Consider the following 25,209-nt stretch of genomic DNA (forward strand, 5'->3'; position numbering starts at 1 on the left):
ACGGACGGAAAGTTATTTGGGTTTATTTTCCACAGGAAATAATTTCAACTAAAGAATTAGTATTAGAATTTTCATAGCGAGATTTTTTTCAGTGTTGGAAAATAACTATCGATCTGTCAAAAATAACCATGCTCTCGAGCAGGGTTATTTTTGACAACATCAAATTAACCACTCGAGTGTCAGATTTTACCCAAAAGTTAAAATTAACCGCGAAATGGTTCACAGCCTTAATTTGCCATACCGATCACACATACAAAGTTTCATGCAAATCGAATGGTGTCGTGCCAGAATTTTGCCATTTATGGACGATTTGGCGCAGAATTGCTGATATGTGGAATACAGGAATTAGTTGTTTATTCGATTAAATAGATTTCGAACTTAACCAGTTTCAATTTCGTTTTAACAAATATTATTTTTAATGTAACCAGCTCAAGTTTCCCAGTTGCACAGTGCATCATACTAATTTTGAAGCATTTTGAACAGAAAGATTATTTTGAAACATGCCCCTGAAAACCTACGACATTTTGTTGGCATAATATATTGGCATTGAATTTGCAGTACTGCAGTTCACTTAGTTTAAAAATAATTAGAATAAAACCGTGAGCAAACAAACGAAGATGAGCCTTGCGATGTTTTTTTTTAGACCGGGAGAATCAACTAAATTTTGAATTACTAGTTTATCTAAAACACGCACTGCAATGAAAGTTCGAAGAACTCGTTGCAATTACAGCTCCCGTATTACCAGAATTTATGATTTTCTTATAAATTATGACAAGTTTCCATTACACTAACAGTACTGCATTCCTAAATCGAAAACAAAATACAAGAGTTGTCCAATCTACTAGCGTTCTTAGACGCTGATGTTTTTTATTGAATTGCCAAGGTGAACAAACTAGTCAAACGGATCCGGGCATTAAAAGTAACATAACAAACATATTAATAACCAGTGGGGGGCTGTGCGAGGGTTTCTTTCCACAGCAAGTCACAGGTAAGCCGGCCGCAATCCAACGGCAACCAACCATGCATTGGAGAAACTGGTTTACTTTGGGAGGGCGTCGCCGGCACCTTTCACTTATCGCTGCTTAAAATAGCCGATACGCGTGATTAGAGTCGAAATAAGTGGCTCATAGCCGCTGCTTTATGTGCGTCGCCTGGTTTAAGTTAGGTCTAATCTAGTGGTTATAACCGTGCAGAATTAAGTCTCTCACCAGGGGATGTAGCTCAGATGGTAGAGCGCTCGCTTAGCATGTGAGAGGTACGGGGATCGATGCCCCGCATCTCCAACAATATTTTTATAAATTTATCGATTGAATTATTGAATTATTATCGACAGTATCGCAGCTCAAGTTGTTTGGCTAGTGGGTTCCATGTGATTTTCAAGGTGTCGCTCCGAAGATGCTTCTCAACTCATCTCTTCAAAGTTCGTGGTTTGCTGATGAGAGCAATTTCGCTCTATTAATCATGCAATTTATTATTCTAAATTAGATGATAAGTTCAGCCGTTTAACAAACACTGTGCTCCCATTCCAAGGGTTTAATCGTCGTGCTTTAATTTCGGCCGTGTCAATAAACAACAGAGAATATTCAACGTCGCCATCTTCAATCGGGTTCCATGTAGGCTAACAGCAGACACCCAACGGTGCCTCCCCAGTGCAATCAATCAAGTATAATTAGGAAGCTTTCAGCATTGACGACAAAGGAGAAATGTTCGCTTAATTAGTGAAGTTAATTAATAAACAAAAGCCAAATCCTACACAAGCAAAACACTTCACTCTACACTAGGCATGTCCATCCAGTGGTATATTCTGTAAATATTTTGAATTCAAATTGAAAAAGTTTTTCCAAAGTTTCACAACAATTTACAATTTTGAAAAGAACCTACTGGCCCCAAAAATCCATCACCAAAGTCTAATAACCCAACCAAATATTTCGATGATAGTCCCAGTAAAAGTACTGATTGACAGTCCTGCTCTGTTCCGCTACTGTTGCAGCTGTCTACCTCAATCGAGGTCATTTGTTTGTTTGTGACATATGAGACCACCTTCTTCCGCTTAGCAGTCACTAGCTAGCACTAGCAAGAACTCCTTCTAAATACCGGTTACCGGCTTGCCCCGTTGCTTTCTTATTATCGCCAGCAGAAGGTTAATTAATTTCATCCCAGGCGACCCAGCAGCCCGACGCACCAGCGATCGATCGACAGCAGGATAGGCGTACAGGCGCACCCGGAAAACGATGGTCCGGGTCGGGGTCAGAAGATGAAACAAACATTGACGCCTTTTAATTAAATGATTTTGCAGCTGAGCGAAGCTGTTTTCCCGATTCATTTCACCCGATCTATCTTGCTGGCTGATTGGTTCGGGAGATGTCGGACGGCGGATCCTTCCAGGTTGATTCTCCCTGGCATTATTTTTGGTGTGCTAATTATTCTGCTGGAGCGGAAATGATAGCTTTCACTGTGGATGAGACAAATCAAATTCCGAAAAAATTGTATGTTTACCGTCGATCCCTCATCAAATTTAAGAACCGCCCACTAGATAAGTTATTTCCCGGATTGAATTGCTGGATTCCGACGGCAAAAGAAATGGACCCGGTGTTCATTCCAGAAGGCGACTAGCAAATACGGGGGTCTATATTGGAATTTTATGTAAGTATGTTATTCCGTGGCTAAAAGAAATCAGTGCAATCCGAAGTCAAGTGTTGTGTTTCAACAAGATGGGACTCCGTACTACACCTTGAACTACTCTCAGAAGTGATTGCAGAAACATCTTCCATTTTGGATGAAGGATATTTGGCCATCGTTCAGCTCCAATCTTAATCTGCTGGAGATATTTCTCTTAAATTTATGTTTAATTGATACTTAAAGATATTGTGGAATTCGATTGGCGATAGATAATCAAGAGAATGATCATAAATAAACACACATCCAATTCTTTATTGAAACGAGGTACATCTACCGTACAAAATGGAACCGAACGACGAAAAATCCTTGCAAAAAGATCCATGTAGATTCCTTCGCCCGGGTTGACGGTTCAATGCATAGGGCGCTGGTCTTACAAGCCAATTATCGTATTTCGAGCCCCGACCTGGAAGGGTTACCCAAAGAATTATGCGAAATTTTCTTCACTATATTGTATACTATATTGCCTCAAACGCTCAGATCACAGAGCCAGTTTTCAGGATAATTTGATTAGCTTTGTGCAATTATCGCAGTGCAAAATTCGCAACAGTGTTTAATATCTTAGAGAATTACACAATTTGGCCCTTCTGAATGCCAGAAATTTATCTCGTACGGCATTTTGATAACTTTTCACTCAAATATTTAAATCCGAAATAAAATAATTGACATCAGAATTCTGTATGTTTCTATTTAGAACAATAATTGTATACCCAAAGAATTATGCGAAATTTTCTTCACTATATTGTATACTATATTGCCTCAAACGCTCAGATCACAGAGCCAGTTTTCAGGATAATTTGATTAGCTTTGTGCAATTATCGCAGTGCAAAATTCGCAACAGTGTTTAATATCTTAGAGAATTACACAATTTGGCCCTTCTGAATGCCAGAAATTTATCTCGTACGGCATTTTGATAACTTTTCACTCAAATATTTAAATCCGAAATAAAATAATTGACATCAGAATTCTGTATGTTTCTATTTAGAACAATAATTGTATACCCAAAGAATTATGCGAAATTTTCTTCACTATATTGTATACTTCACATTTTTCAATCACTTGTAGTTTGTGGTAGAACTTTCTGCTGATTTGCTATATAAAATGCATAGCGCCGACTTAGAAGCCATTAATGAAAGGTTCCTTTCAGAACCACCATTATTTTATCATAAAGAACTATACTGGTTATTTCGTTATATTTAATTGTGTGTCAGAATGTTTAATGTTACTAATCTGTAGTTTAGTCATTCAGTAATAGCCGTTCAACCGAGAAGGTTGTGTATAGAAGCGTACAGTTTAATAACGCTGGTTAGTTTACACGCGTTAAATACGACAACGGTTGAACTACAGGTAGAGACCTGTTGGCAGCAGCCGTTAAAACGTAAAATCGTGCTGCATAAGAGAGCCCTAGTGCTGGGCCAAGCTGGTGAAGGAAACAACAAAGGGCGTTTCCCAAGCTCTACCCAGGCCACAATATACAGCCACAAGTGCTGAGCAGGAGAGTGCAAAGGCACATTGAAGAAGAAGAGTGCAAAGGCACACAGAAGCAGGAGAGTGCAAAGGCACACCGGTGCGAAGGCACTTCGGTGCAGAAGCATATCGGTGCGGAGCACAAGGAAGAAGGAGACAAGACAACTCGGTCTTTCCACTGCCATACAACACGCAGGTATACACCGGTGACCTGCGCTGGTTGCAGCTGGCGAAGACAAAAGTAAATCGGAAATCGAGTGGTGCTGGATGTCAGGCAGCAGTAGCATCACATCCAACAATCAGCATCCAACAAGAACATCTAGAGCAACGAGGATCTACACGGCAGTGCAACGGAGATAGACAACAATTTCAAGGTAGAAGTTTTTTCTTTTCCTTTTGATTGAGTACTGTGTAGTGTTGGTTTCATTTTTTACTTTAAAGTTTGATTAAAAATTTTAATGTGATGGATGAATCCATGGACGTAAATCCTAGCATGAATCCTATACCCCCACGAACGAAAAAATATCAGGAGAGCTCTTCTGGGCCTTGGATAGTCTTTTTTAGACGTATATCAAAGCCATTAAACATTTACCAAATTTCTAAAGGTTTGACATCACGATTCTCTTCAATCAAAGAGATCATAAAAGTAAATAACGATAAAATTCGTGTTGTGGTAAATAATTTGAAACACGCGAATGATATTGTCTCTTCGGAACATTTCAATAAAGAGTATAAAGTTTACATACCCTCCAAAGATGTCGAAATTGACGGTGTTGTTACCGAAGCGAGTCTTTCGGTAGATGATTTACTCAAGCATGGTGTTGGTCGTTTCAAGAACTCTATGCTTGAGGGTGTGAAAATACTGGAGTGCAAACAACTGTACTCAGTAGTTCATGAAGAGGAAAAAAAAGTTTATCGCCCATCAGACTCATTTCGAGTGACATTTGCCGGGTCTGCGTTGCCGTCCCATGTCTATGTCGATAAAATTCGCCTCCCTGTTCGGCTTTTTGTTCCAAATGTAATGAATTGTACGAACTGCAAAAAATTCGGCCACACAGCTACTTACTGTAGCAATAAACCAAAATGTATTAAGTGTGAAGGACCTCATAAAGATAATGATTGCAACAAGGAAATTGAAAAATGTATTTATTGTGGGGAAAGTCCTCATGAGGATATTTCAGTATGCACTGCATTTAAAGTGCACAAAGACAAAATTAAGCTTTCTTAAAAAGCACGGTCTAAGCGCACATATGCAGAAATGCTTAGAACGGTCATTGATGTCCCCCCTTTGGAAACCGAAAACGGGTTTTCAAATCTAGAGGAAACAGAGGACTCTGACTCTGACGAAAATAGTGAAGGTAATTCGTTTATCACTACCCAAGGGTCAGTTAAGAGAAAGAAGTCTTCTTCCAAATTACCAAAAAAGACACCTAAAGTTTCATCTTCAAAAAAAGATCCCCGTGTTAAACAAAAAAAGTCAAAACCAAAGACTGTGCCTCCTGGTTTGTCAAATTCACAAACCAATCCAGGATCTAGTACAGAAAAAGATAATAATCCAGTGGGCTCCATTTCACAGCCACCAACAGGATTACTGAAGTTTTCGGAAATTGTTGAATGGATTTTCTCAGCATTCAATATATCTGAACCCTTAAAGACCCTCATAATGGCATTCCTTCCAATAGCTAGAAATTTTTTGAAGCAGTTATCAGCTCAATGGCCAATTGTCTCAGGTTTTGTATCTTTTGATGGATAATTTATCACCCGCCGCAAATGATACAATCACTGTCCTGCAGTGGAATTGTCGAAGCATCATGCCAAAACTTGATTCATTTAAAATTTTATTGCATAGTCAAAAATGTGATGTATTTGCTTTATGCGAAACATGGCTTACTTCAAACATAGCTTTAAATTTTAATGATTTTAACATTATACGTCTCGATAGAGACTCTCCGTATGGTGGAGTGCTTTTGGGAATTAAGAAATGCTGTTCCTTTTATAGATTAAACATCCCTTCAACTTCTAGTATAGAAGTTGTTGCTTGCCAAATAAACATTAAAGGCAAAGATATTTGCATAGCTTCGGTTTATATTCCTCCAAAAGCACAAGTTGGACAGCGACAGCTTAATGAAATGGTTGAAGCCCTTCCTGCTCCACGATTGATTCTGGGGGATTTAAATTCGCACGGAATGATGTGGGGTTCCGTTTACAATGATAGCAGATCATCTTTAATACAAAACATTTGTGACAATTTTAGCATGACGGTATTAAATATGGGTAGCATGACACGGATCCCAAGACCTCCTGCACGCCCAAGTGCATTAGATCTATCTCTTTGCTCAACATCAATTCGACTAGATTGCACCTGGAAAATATTGCCTGATTTACACGGTAGCGATCATTTACCAATCATCATCTCAATTAGCTGTAACAAATGTATTGCTAATTCAGCTAGTATTCCATATGATTTGACAAAAAATATCGACTGGATTAAATACCAAAGTAGAATCTCTAGTATTTTGAATTCAATGGAAGAGCTCCCTCCACTTGAAGAATATGACTTCCTCGTTTGTTCGATTCTGGAGGCCGCAGAACAATCCCAAACTAAACGCTTTCCTGGGCCAACGACTAACAGAAGGCCTCCCAACCCCTGGTGGGACAAAGAGTGCTCAGAGGCTAAACTCGCAAAACAAAATGCTTGCAAGACGTTTCTAAAACGGGGAGGAGGAACTCCTCAGAATTTTGAAAAACTTATGGTTTTAGAAACCAAGTACAAGAGCATACTTCGAGCCAAAAAATGTAGCTATTGGAGACATTTTGTCGAAGGTTTGTCAAGAGAAACCTCAATGAGCACTCTTTGGAATACGGCCAGACGAATGAGGAATCGTAACGTGGGCAATGAGAGTGATGAATACTCGAACCGATGGATATTTGACTTTGCTAGGAAAGTTTGCCCAGATTCTGTTCCTACGCAGAGCATTATACGGGAATCTCCTCCAAATAATGGTTTTATTAATAACCCATTTTCAATGATGGAATTTTCTATAGCACTCTTGTCTTGTAACAATAACGCCCCTGGGTTGGACAGAATTAAATTCAACTTGGTGAAGAATCTGCCCGACCTCGCAAAAAGACGTTTGTTGGAATTGTTCAACAAGTTTCTTGAGCAAAATATTGTTCCACCTGACTGGAGACAAGTGAAAGTTATCGCCATTCAAAAGCCGGGGAAACCAGCTTCCAATCACAACTCATATAGACCCATTGCGATGTTGTCCTGCATCAGAAAATTGTTCGAAAAAATTATTCTACGACGTCTCGACACTTGGGTCGAGACGAACGGTTTGTTGTCAGATACTCAGTTTGGCTTCCGTAGAAATAAAGGGACGAATGATTGCCTTGCATTACTTTCGTCTGACATCCAAATTGCCTTCGCTCAAAAGCAACAAATGGCATCTGTATTTTTAGACATTAAAGGAGCATTTGATTCAGTTTCCATTGATGTTCTTTCAGACAAGCTCCACCAACATGGACTTCCAGCGGTTATAAATAATTATTTGCACAACCTTTTGTCAGAGAAGTGCATGTATTTTTCACATGGCGATTTGGCAACATTCAAAATTAGCTACATGGGTCTCCCGCAAGGCTCATGCCTCAGTCCGCTCCTCTATAATTTTTACGTGAATGACATTGACAGCTGTCTAGTAACCCCATGTACACTAAGACAATTGGCAGATGATGGCGTGGTTTCAGTTACTGGGCCCAAAGCTATTGATCTGCATAAACCATTACAAGATACCTTAGATAACTTGTCCGTTTGGGCTGTTCATCTTGGTATCGAATTCTCTGCGGAGAAAACAGAGTTAGTCGTCTTTTCAAGAAAGCATGATCCCGCGCAGCTTCAGCTCCATATGATGGGAAGAATGATCCAACAGGTTTTAACTTTTAAATACCTCGGGGTGTGGTTCGATTCCAAATGCACGTGGGGAGGACACATTAGGTATCTGATAACGAAATGCCAACAAAGAGTAAATTTTCTTCGAACAATAACAGGATCTTGGTGGGGTTCTCATCCGCAAGATCTAATAAAATTGTATCAAACAACGATACTTTCAGTGATGGAATATGGATGCGTTTGTTTTCGTTCCGCTGCAAACTCTCATATTATCAAACTTGAGCGAATTCAGTACCGTTGTTTGCGAATTGCCTTAGGCTGCATGCATTCGACACATACAATGAGTCTTGAAGTTCTGGCGGGAGTTCTTCCATTAAAAGATCGATTTTGGGAGCTTTCATCACGCCTGCTAATAAGATGTGAGGTGCTGAATCGCATGGTAATTAATAATTTCGAACGACTAGTCGAGCTTCGATCTCAAACAAAATTTATGACAGTGTATTTTAACCATATGTCACAGGAAATCAACCCTTCAAGATATATTCCTATCCGTGTCAGCATCCTAAGTGCCCCTGACTCAACTTTATTTTTCGATACATCCATGCAGCGTGAAGTGCGTGGAATCCCGGATCATCTACGCTCGACGGAAATCCCAAAAATATTTTCAAGTAAGTTCAGGCATATTGACTCTGAGAAAATGTTTTTTTTTTTTTTTCATAAATACGTTTATTTCATAGGCAATATACATAAGTTTTTCTTCGCCGTGGCATCCACAATACATAGTAGTTTAAACCTAATACATTTCGAATATCATATTAGTATGTTGGTACTCATTAGTTAATCTAAACACTGTTTTTATCAAGCGAGTTGCTATTTTAATTACATTAAATAAAATACATTTATTTTGTACATGATCTTATAACTATTTCAGGATTGTTTGTATCAGTTCACCACTTATATTCAATATCCTATAGTTGGCTATTGGTTGAACTCATGGAAGAGAAAACAGTCTAACATAAAATAAAATTTAAATTGGAACTCCAATGGATTTAATGAAATGATAAAGAAGTTTCATGTATGGAAGGTCACGACAAGCAAGAATGTCGCGAACTGGGACATTGGATAGTCTACCTTGGGTACGCAAGGAATTTATTAGTTGAGATCTGACATCACGAAACTCCACGCATGTCCAAACAACATGGTCAATATCGCGGTAACCTTCGCCGCAAGCACAATGATTAGTCTCGGAAAGTCCAATTCGAAGGAGATGTGCATCTAACGTGTAGTGATTGGACATGAGTCTGGACATCACACGAATGAAATCTCTACTCACATCCAGTCCCCTGAACCATGCCTTTGTCGATATTTTAGGAATAATTGAGTGCATCCACCGACCCAGATCATCTTTATCCCAAGAAGCTTGCCAGCTGGCAAGTGTTCTTTGGCGAGACGCGCTATAGAATTCGTTGAAAGCAATCGGTCTCTCATAAATTTCACCCTCAATAGCACCACGTTTGGCTAAAATATCGGCTCTTTCATTGCCTGGAATGGAGCAATGAGCCGGAACCCAAACTATTGTGATTAGATAATTATTATTCAATATGTCGTTCAGACACTGTTTTATTTTACCCAAGAAAAACGGTTCATTTTTGCCAGCAGCGTTTGAGCGAATGGCTTCAATTGCACTCAGACTATCTGTGAAGAGGAAATAATGGTTTGGAGATAATGTGACGATTACATTCAAGCTATAATGAACTGCTGCTAACTCTGCTATATAAACAGATGCAGGTTCTTGAAGCTTGAATGAGGCCGAAACATTATTGTTGAACATACCAAACCCTGTCGCTTCTTCCATTCGCGATCCGTCCGTGTAAAACATTTTCTCAGAGTTAATATGCCTGAACTTACTTGAAAATATTTTTGGGATTTCCATAGAGCGTAGGTGGTCCGGGATTCCACGCACTTCGCGCTGCATGGATGTGTCGAAAAATAAAGTTGAGTCAGGTACATTTAGGAGGCTGACACGGATAGGAATATATCTTGAAGGGTTGATTTCCTGTGACATATGGTTAAAATATACTGTCATGAATTTTGTTTGAGATCGAAGCTCGACTAGTCGTTCGAAATTATTAATTACCATGGGATTCAGCACATCACATCTTATTAGCAGGCGTGATGAAAGCTCCCAAAATCGATCTTTTAATGGAAGAACTCCCGCCAGAACTTCAAGACTCATTGTATGTGTCGAATGCATGCAGCCTAAAGCAATTCGCAAACAACGGTACTGAATTCGCTCAAGTTTGATAATATGAGAATTTGCAGCGGAACGAAAACAAACGCATCCATATTCCATCACTGAAAGTATCGTTGTCTGATACAATTTTATTAGATCTTGCGGATGAGCACCCCACCAAGACCCTGTTATTGTTCGAAGAAAATTTACTCTTTGTTGGCATTTCGTTATCAGATACCTAATGTGTCCTCCCCACGTGCATTTGGAATCAAACCACACCCCGAGGTATTTGAAAGTCAAAACCTGTTCGATTATTCTTCCCATCATATGAAGCTGAAGTTGCGCGGGATCATGCTTTTTTGAAAAGACGACCAGCTCTGTTTTCTCCGCAGAGAATTCGATACCAAGATGAACAGCCCAAACGGACAATTTATCTAAGGTATCTTGCAATGGTTTTTGCAGATCAATAGCTTTGGATCCAGTAACTGAAACCACGCCATCATCTGCCAATTGTCTTAGTGTACATGGGGTTACTAGACAGCTGTCAATGTCATTCACGTAAAAATTATAGAGGAGCGGACTGAGGCATGAGCCTTGCGGGAGACCCATGTAGCTAATTCTGATTGTTGCCAAATCGCCATGTGAAAAATGCATGCGTTTCTCTGACAAAAGGTTGTGCAAATAATTATTTATAACCGCTGGGAGTCCATGTTGGTGGAGCTTGTCTGAAAGAACATCAATGGAAACTGAATCAAATGCTCCTTTAATGTCTAAAAATACAGATGCCATTTGTTGCTTTTGAGCGAAGGCAATTTGGATGTCAGACGAAAGTAATGCAAGGCAATCATTCGTCCCTTTATTTCTACGGAAGCCAAACTGAGTATCTGACAACAAACCGTTCGTCTCGACCCAAGTGTCGAGACGTCGTAGAATAATTTTTTCGAACAATTTTCTGATGCAGGACAACATCGCAATGGGTCTATATGAGTTGTGATTGGAAGCTGGTTTCCCCGGCTTTTGAATGGCGATAACTTTCACTTGTCTCCAGTCAGGTGGAACAATATTTTGCTCAAGAAACTTGTTGAACAATTCCAACAAACGTCTTTTTGCGAGGTCGGGCAGATTCTTCACCAAGTTGAATTTAATTCTGTCCAATCCAGGAGCGTTATTGTTACAAGACATGAGTGCTATGGAAAATTCCATCATTGAAAAGGGGCTATCAATGGAAACATCATTTGAAGAAGACTCCCTAACAATGCTATGCGTAGGAACGGAATCTGGACAAACTTTCCTCGCAAAATCAAATATCCATCGATTCGAGTACTCCTCACTCTCATTTCCTACGTTACGATTCCTCATTCGTCTGGCCGTATTCCAAAGAGTGCTCATTGAGGTTTCTCTTGACAAACCTTCCACAAAATGTCTCCAATAGCTGCATTTCTTAACCCGAAGTATGTTCTTGTACTTGGTTTCTAAAACCAAGAATTTTTCAAAATTCTGAGGAGTTCCTCCTCCTCGTTTTAAAAACGTCTTGAAAGCATTTTGTTTCGCGTGTTTAGCATCTGAGCACTCTTTGTCCCACCAAGGATTTGGAGGTCTTCTGTTAGACGATGGACCAAGAAATCGTTTGGTTTGGGCTTGTTCTGCGGCCTCCAGAATCGAACAAACGAGGAAGTCATATTCTTCAAGTGGGGGAAGCTCTTCCATTGAAGTTAAGACACTTGAAATATTACTTTGGTATTTAATCCAGTCAATATTTTTTGTCAAATCATATGGAATATTAACTGAATTAGCAATGCCTTTGTTACTGCTAATTGAGATGATGATTGGTAAATGATCGCTACCATGTAAATCAGGAAATACTTTCCAGGTGCAATCTAGTCGAATTGAAGTCGAACAAAGAGATAAATCTAATGCACTTGGACGTGCAGGAGGTCTTGGGATCCGTGTCATGCTACCCATATTTAGTACCGTCATGCTAAAATTGTCGCAAATATTATATATTAGAGATGATCTGCTATCATTGTAAACGGAACCCCACATAATACCGTGCGAATTTAAATCCCCCAGAATCAATCGTGGTGCAGGAAGGGCTTCAACCATTTCATTAAGCTGTTGCTGTCCAACTTGTGCTTTTGGAGGAATATAAACCGAAGCTATGCAAATATCTTTGCCTTTAATGTTTATTTGGCAAGCAACAACTTCTATACTAGAAGTTGAAGGGATGTTTAATCTATAAAAGGAATAGCATTTCTTAATTCCCAAAAGCACTCCACCATACGGAGAGTCTCTATCGAGACGTATAATGTTAAAATCATTAAAATTTAAGGCTATGTTTGATGTAAGCCATGTTTCGCACAAAGCAAATACATCACATTTTTGACTATGCAACAAAACTTTAAATGAATCAAGTTTTGGCATGATGCTTCGACAATTCCACTGCAGGACAGTGATTGAATCATTTGCGGCGGATGATAAATTATCCATCAAATGATACAAAACCTGAAAGAGCTGGCCATTGAGCTGATAACTGTTTCAAAAAAGTACTAGCTATTGGAAGGAATGCTGTTATGATGGTCTTTAGAGGTTCAGAAATATTGAATGCAGCGAAAATCCATTCTACAATTTCCGAAAATTTCAGTAATCCTGTTGGTGAATGTGAAATGGAGCCCACTGGATTATTGTCTTTTCTTGAGCTAGTTCCTGGATTGGTTTGTGAATTTGACAAACCAGGAGGCACAGTTTTTGGTTTTAAATTTGGCTTTTTAGCTTTAACACGGGGATCTTTTTTTGAAGGTATAATTTTAGGTGTCTTTTTTGGTATTTTGTGGTTTGTTAATCTCCTCTTAACAGACCCTTGAGGAGTGACAAACGAGGTATCTTCACTATTTCCGTCAGAGTCAGATTCCTCTGGCTCCGCAAGATTTGAAAAACCGTTTTCGGTTTCCAAAGGGGAGACATGTATGACCGTTTTGAGCATTTCTGCATATGTGCGCTTAGACCGTGCTTTTAAAGAAAGCTTCATTTTGTCTTTACGCAGCTTAAATGCAGCGCACACTGAAAGATCATCATGAGGGCTTTCCCCACAATAAACACATTTTTCAACATCTTTATCGCAAAGATTATCCTTATGAGGCCCTTGACATTTGATACATTTGGACTTATTACTACAGTAAGTAGCTGTATGTCCGAATTTTTTACAGTTCGTGCAATTCATAACATGCGGTACGAAAAGCCGAACAGGAAGACGAATTTTATCGATATAGACATGGCTAGGCAATGCAGATCCGGCAAATGTTACGCGAAACGAATCTGAGGGACGATAAGACTTTTTTCCATCGACAATAGATGCTGAGTACAATTGTTTGCACTCGAGTATCTTAACTCCCTCAAGCATGGAGTTTTTAAAACGGCCAACTCCATTTTTAAGTAAATCATCTGCTGTCAGACTTGCTTCAGTCACAACACCGTCAATTTCTACCTCCTTCGATGGAATGTAAACTCGATATTCAATAGCAAATAATTTACAGGTTACAATATCGTTTGCCTGTTTCAAGTCGTTAACTACAACTCGAATTTTATCTCTATTAACCTTACAGATTTCTTTAACTTCAGAGAAATGTGATGTCAAATCCTTTGTAATTTGCATCAAGTTTAAAATCTTTTCTTTTTTTCGAAGATAGACTATCCATGGCCCAGTGGTACCCTGTGGATAATGTTTAGCCCTCGGAGTATTTAAACTTTTACTAGTATCCGGAATCGGATTCGGATGATCTTCCATGAGATCATCCATTACATTAAATTTTTTTTGTAAATTAATAATACCAAAATAAAAACTTATGTTTAGTAAAATTTCAGATATAAGAAATAAAAAATAAATTAAATTAAATCTACCTTGTAGCTGATGTCTCTGTTCCTTTATCGTGAAGAACGACGTGAAGCTCTTCCAACGATTTCCAATTGGCAGTCTTTTGCTGTTTCCAATTGGCAGTCTTCTGTCGTTTACTGCTATCTCAGTTGCTCTGCCGTCGTTGTGAACACCACTGCACTTGCTGTACCTGACCCCAGGTACAGTGCTTTTGCTCTTGGTGGCGATCAAATGCGATGCTTGCAGTGTAGCACCTCGCGATATATGCCGTCTCTTTTGATCCTACGCAGCGTACAAATTCTGGTACCTGGTAGATCAGCACTGGGTTGCTTTAGCACCTCTGTGCCTTTGCACCCCTTCGTCTTCGCACCTTTATGCGATGGCACCTCTGTGACTCGTCACTTCTATGCTCTCGCACCTCTGTGTCTCTACACCTCTGTGCGTATGAACGGGATGGCCTTCGTTGCTAGCTTTCCAGTCGGGAAACGCCCCGAATATTGCGTTTGCTATGGGCAGTTTAACTACCTGAAGCTTAGAATTGTCTCGGTAGCAGCCGTTAACTCACGAGCCAGTACAATCGAAACACAACCTCTTCGCTTGAATGGTTTTTACTGAATCCGAGAAAATGTTTTATACGGACGGATCGCGAATTGAAGAAGCGACAGGGTTTGGTATGTTCAACAATAATGTTTCGGCCTCATTTAGGCTTCAAGAACCTGCATCTGTTTATATAGCAGAGCTAGCAGCAGTTCATTATAGTTTGAGTGTAATCGTCACATTATCTCCAAACCATTATTTCCTCTTCACAGATAGTCTGAGTGCAATTGAAGCCATTCGCTCAAACGCTGCTGGCAAAAATGAACCGTTTTTCCTGGGCAAAATAAAACAGTGCCTGAACGACATATTGAACAATAATTATCTAATCACTATAGTCTGGGTCCCGGCTCATTGCTCCATTCCTGGCAATGAAAGAGCCGATATTTTAGCCAAACGTGGTGCTATTGAGGGTGAAATTTATGAGCGACCGATTGCTTTCAACGAATTCTATAGCTCGTCTCGCCAAAGAACACTTGCCAGCTGGCAAGCATCTTGGGATAGAGATGATCTGGGTCGGTGGATGCACTCAATTATTCCGAAAATATCGACAAAGGCATGGTTCAGGGGACTGGATGTGAGTAGGGATTTCATTCGTGTGATGTCCAGACTCATGTCCAATCACTACACGTTAGATGCACATCTCCTTCGAATTGGGCTCTCCGAGACTAATCATTGTGCTTGCGGAGAAGGTTATCGGGATATTGATCATGTCGTTTGGACATGCGTGGAGTATCGTGATGTCAGATCTCAACTAATAAATTCTTTGCGTACCCAAGGTAGACTATCCAATATCCCAGTTCGAGACATTCTTGCTTGTCGTGACCTTTCATACATGAAACTTATTTATCATTTCATAAAGAAAATTGGAGTTTCAATTTAATAAAGGCCCCTTTTGAGACTTAGTTCTGATCCCAGCTGCGTCCATGAGTTCAACCAATAGCTAAATTAGAATAAAAATTATGTAATGATACAAACAAACTCGAAACAGTTTATGAAATTATCAACAAAATGTCTGAAAATAACAGCTTATTTTATAATTTATAGAAGTTAATCGTTTGGTTCAAATAATATTTCCGAGTAGATTTCATAATTAATGACGAGTTACCTAAGATGATATTTAAGCTATAAGAGAATATGTTTTAATAAATTCAAAACGTTGTGACTATGTTAGAATTAAATTAGGATAAGAATATTATGTAAAAGTGATGCCACGGCGAAGAAAAACTTATGTAAACTGCCTTAAGAAATAAACGTATTTATGGAAAAAAAAAAAAAAATCTGTAGTTTAGTGTTTAAGAGTATCGTTTCAAATTCTAGTAGTGAAAAAGAGGAAAGCTTGCACAATTCACACAATCGATCAACTAATTGATAATCGAAAGTATAAAGAAAGAGTGTAAGTTTTATTCGTATTCACGACATCCAGTTATGTCTCTGACATTACACACCCGTACTTTTTTATATTAATTCAACCTCACAAAAATCACTTCAAGCTTTCGATCGTCGGAGAAAAGGGCATAACAAGGTATGCTTTAACTATTTGTATCTGATCGGAAACGGAAAAAAAGGCTGATTGATGAAATAGCAAAAGTGAAAATTTTCAAAATAAACAACTACAATGAACGGGGTGTTCAAACTGCTGATGGTAGACTACACAACTATTTTAAATGTTGTAGAACACCTCCAGCAAAAACATGATATAGAAAAATCTTATTACTTTGATGAACACAGTTTAACCGAAAAATATCTATCAATAGCGAAAAAAAATTCCCTGCTCCACGATTGATTCTGGGAGATTTCAATTCGCACGGAATGATCCAAGTCCAAGTGCATTAGATTTATCTCTTTGCTCGACTTCAATTCGACTAGATTGCACCTGGAAAATATTGCCTGATTTACACGGTAGCGATCATTTACCAATCATCATCTCAATTAGCTGTAACAAATGTATTGCTAATTCAGCTAGTATTCCATATGATTTGACAAAAAATATCGACTGGATTAAATACCAAAGTAGAATCTCTAGTATTTTGAATTCAATGGAAGAGCTCCCTCCACTTGAAGAATATGACTTCCTCGTTTGTTCGATTCTGGAGGCCGCAGAACAATCCCAAACTAAACGCTTTCCTGGGCCAACGACTAACAGAAGGCCTCCAAACCCTTGGTGGGACAAAGAGTGCTCAGGTTCTAAACACGCGAAACAAAATGCTTTCAAGACGTTTTTAAAACGAGGAGGAGGAACTCCTCAGAATTTTGAAAAATTCTTGACTTTAGAAACCAAGTACAAGAGCATACTTCGGGCCAAGAAATGTAGCTGCTATTGGAGACATTTTGTCGAAGAATTGTCAGGAGAAACCTCAATGAGCACTCTTTGGAATACGGCCAGACGAATGAGGAATCGTAACATAGGAAATGAGAGTGAGGAATACTCGATCCGATGGATATTTGATTTTGCGAGGAAAGTTTGTCCAGATTATGTTCCTACGCATCGCATTATTAGAGAATCTTTTCCAAATAATGGTTCCATTGATAGCCACTTTTCAATGATGGAATTTTCCATAGCACTCATGTCTTGTAACAACAACGCTCCTGGGTTGGACAGAATTAAATTCAACTTGGTGAAGAATCTGCCCGATCTCGCAAAAAGACGTTTGTTGGAATTGTTCAACAAGTTTCTTGAGCAAAATATTGTTCCACCTGACTGGAGGCAAGTGAAAGTTATCGCGATTCAAAAACCGGGGAAACCAGCTTTAAAATCACAACTCATATAGTAGACCCATTGCGATGCTGTCCTGCATCAGAAAATTGTTCGAAAAAATTATTCTACGACGTCTCGACACTTGGGTCGAGACGAACGGTTTGTTGTCAGATACTCAGTTTGGCTTCCGTAGAAATAAAGGGACGAATGATTGCCTTGCATTACTTTTGTCTGACATCCAAATTGCCTTCGCTCAAAAGCAACAAATGGCATCTGTATTTTTAGATATTGAAGGAGCATTTGATTCAGTTTCCATTGATGTTCTTTCAGACAAGCTCCACCAACATGGACTCCCAGCGGTTAAAAATAATTATTTGCACAACCTTTTGTCAGAGAAACACATGCATTTTTCACATGGCGATTTGGCAACATTCAGAATTAGCTACATGGGTCTACCGCAAGGCTCATGCCTCAGTCCTCTCCTTTATAATTTTTACGTGAATGACATTGACAGCTGTCTAGTAACCCCATGTACACTAAGACAATTGACAGATGATGGCGTAGTTTCAGCTACTGGACCCAAAGCTATTAATCTACAAAAACCATTGCAAGATACCTTAGATAACTTGTCCGTTTGGGCTGTTCATCTGGGTATCGAATTCTCTGCGTAGAAAACAGAGCTGGTCGTCTTCTCAAGAAAGCATGATCCCACGCAGCTTCAGCTTCATATGAAGGGAAGAATGATCTAACAGGTTTTGACTTTCAAACACCTCGGGGTGTGGTTTGATTCCAAATGCACGTGGGGAGGACACATTAGGTATCTGATAACAAAATTCCAACAAAGAGTAAATTTTTTTCGAACAATAACAGGATCTTGGTGGGGTGCTCATCCGGAAGGTCTAATAAAATTGTATCAGACAACGATACTTTCAGTGATGGAATATGGATGCGTTTGCTTTCGTTCCGCTGCAAACTCTCATATTATCAAACTGGAGCGAATTCAGTATCGTTGTTTGCGAATTGCTTTAGGGTGCATGCATTCGACACATACAATGAGTCTTGAAGTTCTGGCGGGAGTTCTTCCGTTGAAAGATCGTTTTTGGGAGCTTTCATCGCGACTGCTAATAAGATGTGGGGTACTAAATCCCCTGGTTATTAGTAACTTCGAAAGGCTAGTTGAGCTTCAATCTCAAACAAGATTCATGACAGTATATTTTAACCATATGTCACAGGAAATCAACCCTTCAAGAAAAAACCTGTTTTAATCCACCTAGTGGTGTAATGATGCCTTTCTCATGTATATAATATTGTGATATTCTATTCAAAATTTTTCTCTTCGATTTTCGAAAGAAACCAAGAGACTGTTTATGCAAAACATACAGAATAAAACAGTGCTTTGATTGCGTAGGTCATCCTTAAAAAACGAAGTGGGTTCACTATTATATGCACTTCCGGCACCGGAACCCGAGAACCGGTAAAGTCGGTTCGTACGGCCACCAACTAACATGACATACCAACTCTACCAGTACGCACTCTAAATTGCGATTTAAATGTTTGTTGCATTTTCAGCGTCTAAGTTCCAAAACGTCGATTTTTTCAAAAAAAAATTTTTTTTAGATGACACTAAATCTCGACGTTTCATGCAATTCTAAGCCTTTTGGCATCAAAAACTTTTTATAGCCGGAATCGGTTTGGTTAGTTGCCTACTGATGATGACTATCGATTTGTGTAGTTTTGAGACCAGTTTAGAAAATTTTTTACGTTTTTTGTTTCGCCGATTTAAGTGACGGTGTACAATATGTAACACACTTTACCCTATAACTCCGGAACCGGATCCGGATGAATTTCAGGGATTCCGTATGGGACCACGAGACCTTTCATTTGAATCTAAGTTTGGTTAAACCGGTTCAGCCATCTCCGAGAAAACCTAGTGAGATTATTTGACACATACGCACACACACACACACATACATACACAGACATTGCTCAGCTCGATGAACTGAGTCGAATGGTATATGAATTTTCACTAGTCGGTTTTTCAAGTGATTACATAACCTTTCTATATGAGAAAGGCAAAAAAGGTGAAAAATACTGGTGATTATGCAAAAAATGCAAAAATTTTGAGAAACCGTACTAAAACTTTTTCAATTTGCAATTGAATTCTATTACTTGATGGCCAAACTAAGTGGCTATACCGGTTCTTAGATTCTGATTCCAGAAGTACAGGAAATAATGATCAAATGAATGTATAAATAGTAAATATCAAACCAACCGATTAAAGCGTCCGATTTCGGCAGGAGCCAGGTCTAAATAACTGCATGTTGTAAGAGAGGAAGCTTTTCAGAATAAAAAAAACTATCTCTTTTGGAAACAGTGGTCGCAGAGGATGCCTAATTTATTATAGGGAGCAACCGGAATAAGAAAAAAAATTTTTTTCTGGAAAAAGAAGCCAGTTGTCAGGTCCTGTCCTAAGTGACATCTAAAAAAATGTTTAGATGTTGGTTTTAGATTTCAGTTTGTATATAAATATATTGGAAACAAAATTGTGATACATTTCATTTGATTTGTTTGTTAATTTTCAAATTATTGAAAAAACGTTCAAATTTTCTTTCGAGGTATATATTTTTAAGAGTAGGGGAGACCGGAGCTGGTTGACCGAAGGGGCAGGTTGACATCTATTATGATTTTGATGGAGCACCCACGAACCGACGTAATTTCAGGTGTTTATGTGTTGTCGTTTGTGAAGGAGTACGTTTTTTTTTCTTTCTTCGACACTGGTGAGTAAATTTCTGTTTATGTAAAGTTTAACGCGGATCATTTTAAATTCGATTTCCATATTCAAAACTTTACAGAATGGCATATCGATAAGTTTATACATTTTTATTTTTGTTAATCGTGATTGTTCTCGAGAACAGCCATTGGGGTAGGTTTGGCGAATTGGCCCGGGGTTGGTTGGCCGAGTTGTAATTCTAGTTTAGAGCAAAGTGCACTTGGATATTCGTGAAATGTTATTCTTTTTTTAACGGAATTGGATATTATGCTTATATTGATGATTAAAAGGAAAAATATGTGTAGAAAAAAGTTATGGAAATGAATTTTAATTATTTACAAACAGAAATAAGAGATTAGAATCATAAAAATTTGGAAATTGTCAAAATAAAAGATGATTCCAATATTTTATGAACGAACACCGCATTTGACTGTTAATAACTATTTTCCTGATTTTTGTTCAAGAAAGAAAAAAATACACGTGTGCTCGAATGGTGTATCTTCATGTCCATGTTCAACCAGAAAGAGTACAGAAATTCCAAAAGCGAAACTCGGCCAAGCAACCCCGGTCTCCCCTACCCTAGCAGTAACCTACAATTTTAATACAAATTATAGTTTCTTGGTTCAACACCAGAGGATAACCTCTGTGGAAAAACTGGACTTAAAAAAACTCAGGATAAAAAGACTTCTGTGTACTGCAATCGTGTTGCTTCAGCTCGAGATGGTCAAGTGATTGATATTACCTCCGATTTGTGATTGATAAAGTACCAATTCTGTCTTGTAATTTTTCGGTTCGAATTTTGGGAACTCTAATGGTGATTTCCAGCCACCATCTAACTTATCAATCATTCTCGCAACGATGCACAATATTTTAAGCTTTGGGGGATTATATTAATCCGTAACCAAAATTTTAATTATCTACCATCTACCATTCTTTGCATTCTTATCCAGTTAACACGATTTTTATGCCGAATTTCTACAAATATCTAGTACTACAATGCAGTAGCTCGTTTTTCGCTATCAAATTCCATAGTCATCGCGGCATTGCACGATAAAAAATAATTTCTCCAGAATACTGATCTATGATAACATGAACTATTGAGAGCACAATAGAAGAATGATTTATTTTTATTTTTTCTTAGCACATAAGAAAATAAGGATAAACATTTTGGAATATTGCAGTGACACTTTGTTTCCGTTAAATATCCATATTTTTCGTTAGCGCCCGACTCGAATTCAATGTGACTTCTCTCAACATTTCGTTATATAAGAATAATACATCTTAGAATCTTTGCCTCAGATAAATGCCGCACAGTCTCTAGTAGATCGATCAATTGGGTTGATTGTGTCCGGCAAATATCGACAACCATTAGCATTTAAAGACAAAAGACAGATAACAATTCTAGATATTATCAGTTATAAAACTGGCATAGAGAAGCAAGACTAGTCTAGACAGGCTCAAATAGGCATGACCGGAAGGATACGTCATGTGCAGGGTGGAACTAATTAAAATCGATTTGAGAGGCAAACATAGATTTTCCTTGCACTGTGTCACTGATGTCGGCTCTGTTTGATTGTTTTGAAAAGCAATTAATTACGAATAAGACGATCAAAAACCAATGAATAGACTGTTGTAGAGAACTATTAATCGAATAGATAAGAGTTTTTCAGTTTTTGATTGAGAGTTATTTCAGACTCAATTTACCTGGACGGTTATCAGTGTCGGAACGTCAGTCCCGAACTGAGAATAATGTTCTCGATAGATGTTGTAATAGATAGATTTAATTTAGCCGTACTATCTTTGAAAGGCTCTCCCAAAATTGACAGATCTCAAATTATTTCAAAATCGAGCTACTGGATGATTTTAATGGCAAGTGATGTAATGCAATGTTCTGAAACATCCCAATTAAACTTCACAAACTTTTGAGAATGTAGCTTTGCGAGTTCAATTGTATTCGAACATTTTAGCTTCTGTTATATATGTATGTATTTTTGGTTATTTAGCTGCGGTTTTAACCTTGAAATCATTCGTCGAGGTATGCAGTTTCTACTATATTACGTTTTCGATATCAGAAATAACCATTACATTCTCAGGACTCCAAACAAATTGTTTCCACTATATCTTAAACAATTTGTTTGCGACTGGTAGGAGCTATGACACGTCTAATTCAAAAGGCGGGTGGGTAATGTCAGAAACATAAGTGAATGACGTCAGCACGAATAAAATAAGAAGGGATGTTAGTCCAACACTTGTTGTTACTTTAGGTCGTATATACTACTGAGCACTCCACAAGTGTCACGGGAGAAAGATATTTGTTAGTATAAATTTCAGTAATGGTAGTATTCGCGTGCGACCTAGTATGTTCCGGTTTCAAGATGCTCGGATGCACCACTAAACTCACAAACTTACCGAGTGAACAATATCCGAAACTGAAGTCCCGGGCAGTATTGATTTATATTTCTGTTTCGTGGAAACTGAAGAAAAATTAGAAATACTGTCCGTAACGAAAACTTTCCTATTTTTTTCTAAATAAACGAGTGAATAGGGTTTTGACAAAATAGTTGATTCATTGTAGTGACATATTCTATACAGTATATTAAATCATTTCAGATCTCCAAACAAAGGTCCACAGATTTCACGCGCGTCTTGATTATTTATTATTTCCACTTTATTATTTTATTTCTTTGTTGAAATGGTTAATTGGTTATATGGGTTGATCTGGGCAGCCGGGTACCCAGACAAAATTATTTATTCATCAAACAAAGTATTTTCCTACTATCTATTCAATATACCGATATATGTTATCTCTGTTATTAACATCGTATTATTAATGGATCTGCGCAATAGTTGATTTTCATCATTCAATTTAAAATCTTGAAAGACGAGCAATAACGTGGAAGAAGAAAAACAACCAAGTAAAACTTTTTCCGAAGTCAGCCGATAAGTTGAATGAAGAGATAATTTGGTAAAATAGAGTGATCAAACATGAAACGTTGAAAAAAATCTGATAACTGAAAGGAAAAGGAAACTCCTGCAACTGTCGCCTTTTACGACATGGACGCAGGAACCCAGTGGATCTATTCTTGGTGAAACTTTTTCCATTCAAAATTTATAAGAATATTGAAAATAAAAACATTTCATGAGATTCATTATAACTGATACAATTCGTCAGCTCATAAAGTTGTAGTGTACCTTAAGATAAAAAAAGAACCGGAATTTTCATTTAACTTTTATTCTCTCAACGCTGGCAACACTTTTATAGACATTCTGTCAAATTTTGATGCATATTGTATGATTAGTTTTTGTTTGGCGTCTATACAAAGAAGTTGAAAAATTTCCGTGTGGCGATTTTTATAATGGATGAAAATTTAAAAAAAAACGGCTCGCTTTCGAAGCGCCATTCGGTCGATTGTTGTGCGGTTTCGACGTCATATTCATAGATCCACACCTCATCACCAGTTATGATGCATTCGATGAATGTGGGGTCACTATCTGCGTTGGAAATCATCTTTTTGGCCACATCAACACGACGCTGTTTCTGAAAGAAATTCAGCTTTATTGGCACCAATCGAGAAACGACGCGTTTCAAACCCAAAACATCTGTTAAGATGTGTTCGGCTGATCCATAAGAGATGTCCAACAGCACAGCAATCTCTCTAATCGGTACAGAACGATTTTGCAACACGATTTGCTTCGCCGATTCAATGTTTTCTTCAGTAACAGATGTTGTAGGACGGCCAGGGATCTCATCATGATCCAAGCTTGTACGACCACCTTTGAAGCGTTTATACCACTCGTATGCCTGTGTTTTTCCTAGACACGATCCACCAAAGGCCTTTTCTAACTTTTTCAACGTTTCGGAACACTTAAATCCATTTGCAACACAAAATTTGATGCACGCACGTTGTTCTAAATTTTCATCCATTATAAAAATCGCCACACGAAAATTTTTCAACTTCTTTGTATAGACGCCAAACAAAAACTAATCATACGATATGCGTCAAAATTTGACAGAATGTGTATAAAAGTGTTGCCAACGTTGAGAGAATAAAAGTTTACCGATTGGACAAGCGCAGGAATTTTAAACTACCATATATCTGAGTATAAGTTTTTGAAGAACTACATAGATGTATACAACAAGTTTTGCACTCAGCGCACACACATCTCTCGCTTATGAACCGAATAAACAGCACATAGTTCATTAATTAATTAATTAATTTTCATTAATTTTTTTAATGGAAACGCAATCAATTCATCAACCTGTTTTTGAGTAGAAGTAGAAGTAACATAACATAAATGAGAAGTGGAAGCCATCAAACACAAGCTCAATTTCACCATACTATTTGTTGTAATTTCAGTTACAAACATCAGTAAGTCACGTGCTCTGAATATCATATCTGTTTTATATACTGATATGATGTACATATCACAAACTAGATATGTTTAGTGAGCTGAGTTGTAATTCCATATGAAAAAGATCTGGTTTGAATATTATACAGTTCATTGATGCATAGTTGGAATCAACTAAGTGAAGTATTGTCATTGTACCAAAAAATGTTGGTCTGCGACAAAAAATGAACAATTTCACTTAAACAACATGCACAAATTTGTCTTCCCCATATTAGACAATTAAAAATACTTATGATTTTTAACCATGCATAGTTAGTGCCTGTTTTGCGAGCGCACAAAACGTGTTGTAAGCCCACTGCGCTCAACCACTGAAAATATTCCGTATTCCTAGGTGTCGGATTTGCACGATACGCTTTGTGCGATGATTCTTTCAATTCGTTGGGTTGAAATTTTGGTCGCCTTATTTTGGTACTGGATTTCCCAAAACACCAAACAACTTTTTATAAAACTTCAGTTTTGAGTTATTTGTGGTGATCACATACTAATGAAAATTTCAACACAAGTTGCTCAATATATTTCCGCTGGTATTCACGATTACGTTCTACCCATTCTTGTTCTGAGTGAATTTCGAAAAGGCGCCCACAGTAAAGTAAGACGCAAAAAA

General features: G+C 38.1%; 1 non-coding gene across 1 annotated transcript; it reads left to right on the forward strand.

Annotated features, from left to right (window-relative positions):
- The first annotated feature begins 1,210 nt into the window (after positions 1-1,210).
- Positions 1,211-1,283, forward strand: Trnaa-agc (transfer RNA alanine (anticodon AGC)). Its single transcript has one exon. It is a non-coding gene; the product is annotated as a tRNA-Ala (tRNA).
- The last annotated feature ends 23,926 nt before the right edge of the window (positions 1,284-25,209 follow it).

The sequence above is a fragment of the Malaya genurostris genome, chromosome 2 (assembly GCF_030247185.1).
Source record: "Malaya genurostris strain Urasoe2022 chromosome 2, Malgen_1.1, whole genome shotgun sequence".
Taxonomy (NCBI): Eukaryota; Metazoa; Arthropoda; class Insecta; order Diptera; family Culicidae; genus Malaya; species Malaya genurostris.